The 7788-nt window shown below is 47.9% G+C and overlaps 1 long non-coding RNA gene across 1 annotated transcript; it reads right to left on the bottom strand.

The window, feature by feature from the left end:
- Positions 1–928: 928 nt before the first annotated feature.
- Positions 929–7681, bottom strand: LOC119976568. The gene is made up of 3 exons (XR_005462944.1): positions 7647–7681; positions 6954–7001; positions 929–1197 (listed from the first exon to the last, which is right to left on the bottom strand). It is a non-coding gene; the product is annotated as an uncharacterized LOC119976568 (long non-coding RNA).
- Between the last annotated feature and the right edge of the window lie 107 nt (positions 7682–7788).

The raw sequence follows: 7788 nt of genomic DNA, 5'->3' as shown, positions 1-7788 counted from the left end.
GTTTAATGGCACAGCGACCAATGTTCTGTCACCTCCATTTCCCCGCCAAATCGCTATCGGGACTCTAGTCCATACCACAGTCCCCTGCCCCTCTGCGTGCGGGCAGTCTCAGCAGAATTCTGGGAGAGGCGAATCCTGAGCACAGCTAGGGATTGGACCAATAGGTTATCATGAAATGATAAAAGGAGGGAATGAGGAAATGAACAGAAAGGCATAATGGGTAGTTAGGCCAAGTTAGGAGTAAAATTTTACTGCATTAGAATAAGGAGTTAGGTTAGTGGAATTTTAAACATCAACTGGGATTCAAGGCAGGAAGAGGGGGATGGGCAGCCACTAAGACCATTTCTTTGTTGCCAGGGATACTTGGAAAAGGGGCCTCAGGCCAGCTTAAGGAATGTGGGGAAAGCCTATGGGAGCTTTGCATTTGTACTGTTGCCTTATTTGGCCGTATGTATGTGAAACTTGATGCAACTTTAATGTATATGAAATTAGATGTTTTGTTCCCGTGTCCTGCTCTCTGGCTGTTGAAGAGGCAGGAGACTGGTGATGTCCTGCTCTCCCAATAGAGTGAGTCACCCAGATGGGCAGCGCGGTAGCATGGTGGTTAGCATAAATGCTTCACAGCTCCAGGGTCCCAGGTTCGATTACCAGCTGGGTCACTGTCCGTGTGTGCGTGGGTTTCCTCCGGGTGCTCCGGTTTCCTCTCACAGTCCAAAGATGTGCGGGTTTGGTGGATTGGCCATGCTAAATTGCCCGTAGTGTCCTAAAAGTAAGGTTAAGGGGGGGGTTGTTGGGTTACGGGTATAGCGTGGGTTTGAGTAGGGTGATCATGGCTCGGCACAACATCGAGGGCTGAAGGGCCTGTTCTGTGCTGTACTGTTCTATGTTCTATAGTTGGTTAAAATAAACAATAATTGATCCCTGCAAATCCATCTCAAATTTTATTGAGTCCAGACTGGCAGCAAAAGAATCAGGATTGTCAAGGGCAGATCAAAACATTATAAAATGCAACTCCCAAGAGAAATTGCTGATACATCATCACCATAGTTGCATTTACAGAGCCATAGATACAGAGCTTGAATCAGTCACTCAGCATCACCTCGATGAAACCAAATCTTCTCAGATTCTCTCATCCTCTCCTGACGCTGCTCTCGGTGGCTGGTGCCCCTAGATTACCAGCCAAGACACTGGAGGCCACTGGGGAAGAGAAAGAAATACATCGCTATCGAGTGAGGCAAACCCAGTAGATCTTGGACATCCCCAACAAAACCCATCAGATCCAGCTGACACCCCACAAATACTAGCAGCAAAATCCATCAAACCCCGGATACCTAATAATGCAGAAACCTGGGAGACTGTGTGGGGATGAGATTAAAAGGGAAATTAATAAAGTAATGAAGTGAAAAAAGTGACGGCAAGTAAAGTCAAGGAAACTCCAAGGGTATTCCATCAGTACATAAAGAGTAAAGGATACGAGAAAAAGTAGGGCCTATTGGAGACCAATAAGAAAGTCTGTGTGGGAGGGAGGAGATTGTGGTTAGGTTATTCGTAAATACATTGTAACTGTCTTTGTAAAACATGGACCAATGATGACACACATGAAGAAGAGTGAAAAACTGGATCAGGTAAATATTGTTGGAGATGACGTATTAAAGGATTTGGCAACTTTGAAAGTCGATAAATCGGCAAGTTAAAAGGGAAGAAATTGCAGAGGCTCTGACCATCAGAATTGTTCCGCCTTGGTTCCAGGAGTGATGGAAGAGGATGAACGGACCGCCAATGTTATATGAGGATTGAAAAGAGAAGAGATAATCAGATAAATTATATACCAGTTAGTTTAACTTTGGTGGTGGACAAAAAACTTTCAGGAGTAGTACACCCCTTCATTTAGAAAAGTGTAGATTAATCAAGGCAAATTAGCACGGATGTGTTAAGTAGACTTCATCTCAGGGTAAACTGATTGAATTCTTTGAAGAGGTGAGAGGGAGGGTTGATGAGGGCAGTGTGGTGGATGTGGTCAACACTGATTTTAACAACACTTTAGAGAATGTAAGTTTAGACAAGGTTTCAGGCTGGTCAGGAATGTAAAAACCTTAGGATTGAAGGGATAGCGACAAATCAGATCCCAAATTGCCTCAGTGGCAGCAGGCAAAGGGTTAAGGGGAGTACTGTCACTGGAAGACTGTTACCAGCGGGGTTCCAGAGGGCACAGCACCCGCTCCCTTATGTTTTGTACTTTATGGAAATGATTTAGGTCCAAATGTAGTGGGAATGAAGAAGAAGTTTCAGATGGACAAACACTGTCCCTGTGGTTGACAGTGAGGAGGAAAGCTTCAGACTGCAGGATGGTAGTGATGGTGAGGTCTGTTGGGGATAAAAGTGGAAAATGGAGTTCAATCCAGAGAATTGTCAGGTAATGGATTTTGGGAAGTGCAAGAAGGCAAAAGACATTCCCAATAAATGGGAGGATAGTGAGTAATGTGGAGGAACCTCGGAGTGTATATCCACAGGGTGGTAAAGCTGTCTGGACAGGTCAATAAGAAGACATAAATCATGCTTTCTTTATTGGCCAAGGCGCAGAGCAAATTGACTTTGCCAGAACTGTGAAGAACACCATACAGACTACAGCTGAAACATTGCAAACAGTCTGGTCAGCACATTACAGAAAAGATGTGATTGTACTGGAGAGAATGCAGAGGAGATTGCTTAATGTGGACAAGACTGGAGAATGTTTACTCTGAGGAAAGTTGGAGAGGCTGGAATAGGATTCTTTAGAATTAAGGACGGATTTGAACACTGGTCCCCTGGGTTTGTGAATTACTAGCCCTGTGATAATACCAATATGCCATCGCCTCCCCATTTACTTATGAGGAGCTGTAAAATAAGGATTACCTACTTACCTCAGTAGAGGGGCAGAAATCAGTGGCACAGATATAAAGTCACTGGTCGAAGCAACAGATAATAGGGGCGGGTTTCTCCGAGCCCGCGCCTGGTCGGAGAATCACCAGGGGTGCGGGAAATTCCCACCGCTCCGACGATGGGACTCGATTCTCCGACGACTGGAGAATCAGCGCCAGTCGCTCTCGTGCAGTCACCGCGGCGCCGGTCGGGTGCCGCTGAAATAGGCTCCAGCGACAATTCTCCGCGAGCAAAGGGCCAAACTCCCGCCGATGTGGTTCAAACCTGGTTCAACCTAGCGGGAGCTTGGACCCTCAGCCGCAGTGAACGTCCTGGCGGGGGGCGGGAGGATCTGACTCGGGGGGGCCTTCAAGGGGTCCAGGCCCGTGATTGGGGGCTTCCGATCGGCCGCGATCTGGAGGGGGCCTACCACCTTCCGTGCGGCCCGCTGTCAGGTCCTGACATGTTGCTCTGCGCCAGCGCGGAGACGTCAACCACGCATGCGCCGGTGCAGAGATGGCCATCGAGCGCATGATCGCACCCACGCTGGCCGTGCACGGCCACCTTTCGGCGTCGGAGCAGCGCACAGCACTCCACCGCCGTGCTAGCCCCCTTAAGACCAGTGAATTGTTGAGCCAGGAGGCATGTTGACACAGGCGTACACCACTCCGGTGTTTCCGCCAACGTCAACACTTGGCCGGAATTTCAGAGAATCCCGGCCTAGATTACGAAATAGTTTTTCAACCAGAGGGTGCGGGGGACCTGCAACACAGAAACTAACTCAGCTGCCAAATCCCATCAGACCCCCAAACACCAGCAAAACCCATCAGACCCCCAAACACCAGCAAAACCCATCATCACCAAACACCAGCAAAACCCATCATCCCCAAACACCAGCAAAACCCATCATCCCCAAACACCAGCAAAACCCATCAGACCCCCAAACACCAGCAAAACCCATCATCCCCAAACACCAGCAAAACCCATCAGACCCCCAAACACCAGCAAAACCCATCAGACCCCCAAACACCAGCAAAACCCATCAGACCCCCAAACACCAGCAAAACCCATCAGACCCCCAAACACCAGCAAAACCCATCATTCCCAAACACCAGCAAAACCCATCAGACCCCCAAACACCAGCAAAACCCATCATCCCCAAACACCAGCAAAACCCATCAGAGCCCCAAATACCAGCAAAACCCATCATCCCCAAACACCAGCAAAACCCATCAGACCCCCAAACACCAGCAAAACCCATCAGACCCCCAAACACCAGCAAAACCCATCATCCCCAAACACCAGCAAAACCCATCAGAGCCCCAAATACCAGCAAAACCCATCATCCCCAAACACCAGCAAAACCCATCATCCCCAAACACCAGCAAAACCCATCATCCCCAAACACCAGCAAAACCCATCAGAGCCCCAAATACCAGCAAAACTCATCATCCCCAAACACCAGCAAAACCCATCATCCCCAAACTCCAGCAAAACCCATCATCCCCAAACACCAGCAAAACCCATCATCCCCAAACACCAGCAAAACCCATCAGACCCCCAAATACCAGCAAAACCCATCAGAACTGCTAAACACCAGCAAAACCCATCAGACCCCCAAACATCAGCAAAACCCATCATCCCCAAACTCCAGCAAAACCCATCATCCCCAAACACGAGCAAAACCCATCAGACCCCCAAACACCAGCAAAACCCATCATCCCCAAACACCAGCAAAACCCATCAGACCCCCAAATACCAGCAAAACCCATCAGAACCGCTAAACACCAGCAAAACCCATCAGACCCCCAAACACCAGCAAAACCCATCATCCCCAAATACCAGCAAAACCCATCAGACCCCCAAACACCAGCAAAATCCATCATCCCCAAACACGAGCAAAACCCATCAGACCCCCAAACACCAGCAAAACCCATCATCCCCAAACACCAGCAAAACCCATCAGACCCCCAAATACCAGCAAAACCCATCAGAACCGCTAAACACCAGCAAAACCCATCAGACCCCCAAACACCAGCAAAACCCATCATCCCCAAATACCAGCAAAACCCATCATCCCCAAACACCAGCAAAACCCATCATCCCCAAACACCAGCAAAACCCATCATCCCCAAACACCAGCAAAACCCATCATCCCCAAACACCAGCAAAACCCATCATCCCCAAACACCAGCAAAACCCATCATCCCCAAACACCAGCAAAACCCATCATCCCCAAACACCAGCAATACCCATCAGACCGCCAAACACCGGAAAAACCCATCAGATCCTCAAACACCAGCAAAACTCCTGGTTTCTACCCTATATCCAAACATCCAGGAAACGATGAAACCCATCACAAAACATGACTATTGCTAAATTCCGTGGAAGTGATACACCCGTGACCAACTTCAGGAAGAACTTTCCGGATGCCAACTTCCTTAAAGAATTTAAGTGGCTGAGATGCGAGTTTCCATGGGGAGATGCTTCTGGATGTCTGAGCACCTTAACAACCCAATTATCTTCAGCATCAGGGATACAATGAGCAGCCATCTCCAGAAGGCCAATCTCAAATCTCAGTGGTAAACTGGATGAGCTGCTCTTTAGTTAGTAAAGGATAAGGAGGGCCCTTCCTGTTGACTTCCTTATTTCCCATTTCTTTTACTTTGTAGTTATCATTTTTGATCTACGGACATTTTATGGACATATTTCGTTAAGTCGAGCAGAGGAAGTGAGGAACTCCAAAGTTGCGGAATAATACACTGTGCATTGGAGCTGTAGCTTTTGAACAGAAGAACTCAGACTTTTCAGCATGTGAGAGAGATTGGCGAGATTTGGTTTGTTTGGTTGGCTGGTGACCAATGAATTGGCAAAATGTCGTATTCTGCCCGGCAACAGGTGGTCCTTCCCGAGTGGGGTAGTTTTCAGACAACCAAGGGAAGGACAGTAAGATCCTGGATGCTCAGAGATGTGAGTGTCTATCACTCTCTCTCTTACTCCAGAAATACTGCCTATCTGCTGGTTTCTGAACCTGCAGAGAGAGAGACCTTGGATAAATCTACACTGAAAATCACAGACGAAAAGCAAACACCTCAAACACAAAGCTTGCACTGAAGGACGTGCACTGAAAGACAACCATCTGAAACAAAGACGCTTATCCTTTTACTTTCATCATTATTTTACACCCCTCTTCCCCTCTGTGTGTAGAGGGTGCAGCGGGCGACCTGATCGAGGTTTACAAGATTATGAGGGGCATGGGTAGGGTGGATAATGAGCAGCTGTTCCCCTGAGTTGAAGGGTAAGGTATAAGGGGCAAGTGTTCAAGGTCAGGGGCGGGAGGTTTAGGGGGAATTTGAGGAAAATCGTTTTTACCCAGAGAGTGGCGACGGTCTGGAATACACTGCCTGGGAGGGTGGTTGAGGCGGGTTGCCTCACATCCTTCAAAACTTACCTGGATGAGCATTTGGCACGTCTTAACATTCAAGGATATGGGCCAAGTGCTGTAAAATGGGATTAGGTAGGCAGATCAGGTCTTTTTCATGCGTCGGTACAGACTCGATGGGCCGAAGGGCCTCTTCTGCACAGCATTATTCTATGCTTCTGGGTGGGATGAGTTAAGGCGGGGGGGGGGGGGGGGGGGGGGGGGGGGGGGGGGGGGGGTTAGAATGAGACAATATTTAACCCACTGTATTTATTTCATATTTAATTATAGTTATTGTTAGTAATAAAAATTGTTTTCAAATTTACAAGCCTGGGTGTCATAATAAATGAAAGTCACCATAGTCCCCAGGTGACCATAGGCTGCTTTACCCTTTTGAGGGGGGAAAGCTGACTGCTGGTGATTTAACCGGAGGATCGCCACACCTCAGGCGATGGGCCAAGGTAGAGAAGATAGACCTGCAACTAACCTCTGTCGGTACGGTACTCTTTAGTGACTATACAGGGAGAAAGAGACACTGAGCTCAAATTCCAACTACCTGATCGTACAGTTAACATCAGTGACAATATCCCAGTCAGCAGGATCCAATCACAATATTGATCAACACTATTCATACCTCAGGAGTTTGTAGAGGACCTGGAAGAGGATTCCCCTTTATCAGAAGCTGTTAAAGGAAGGACAAGCATTAAAAAACTGTTCATTGTCACAGAGAGAGGCAGAACCAGTGCACGAGATACAAAGGCAGAGAAAAAGAGATGGAGAGAAAGAATGAGAGAGACAAGAGCGACAGAGAGAGAGACAGACACAGAGAAAGGAGGTTCTCGCACACACGAGGCTTGCAGGCAAAGACACACAGAGACAGAAACACACAGATATAAACACGCACAAACACAGGCACACACACAGTCATAGACACACACCCACACACACACACAGACATGGACACACATACAGACAGACACACGTACACAGACATAGACACACAGACAGACACAGACAGACACAGACCAGACACAGACACACAGACACAAACACAGAGACAGCCACACACAGACAGTCACGCACAGAGACACATACACACAGATAATCACAGATACACACACACAGACACACACACAGTCACACAGACAGACACACACAGATGTGCACATAGATTGATACACACGCACACAGAGATACAGACACATAGATAGACACACATGCACAGACAAAGGCACACAAAGACAGAGCATGAGTGGACAAAATGCAGAATGGACAATGATTCACACAGTTACACACAGATCCAGAGGATGTTTGATCATCAGCTTACGCTTTGTAGGATTGTAGCCGCTGTTCCCTCTCCCTGTAAAATAAGGAATGTTCAGTGAGTGACGAGAGACTGACATAAAATCAGAGGCTGGAACCCTGAGTGAAAGGGCCATGCCCCCCCTCACACTGAGCCCCTCTAACAG

This window comes from Scyliorhinus canicula, chromosome 13, assembly GCF_902713615.1.
Source record: "Scyliorhinus canicula chromosome 13, sScyCan1.1, whole genome shotgun sequence".
Taxonomy (NCBI): domain Eukaryota; kingdom Metazoa; phylum Chordata; class Chondrichthyes; order Carcharhiniformes; family Scyliorhinidae; genus Scyliorhinus; species Scyliorhinus canicula.
Note: the sequence above shows the minus strand (reverse complement) of the source record. Positions and strands in the feature narration are given on the sequence as shown.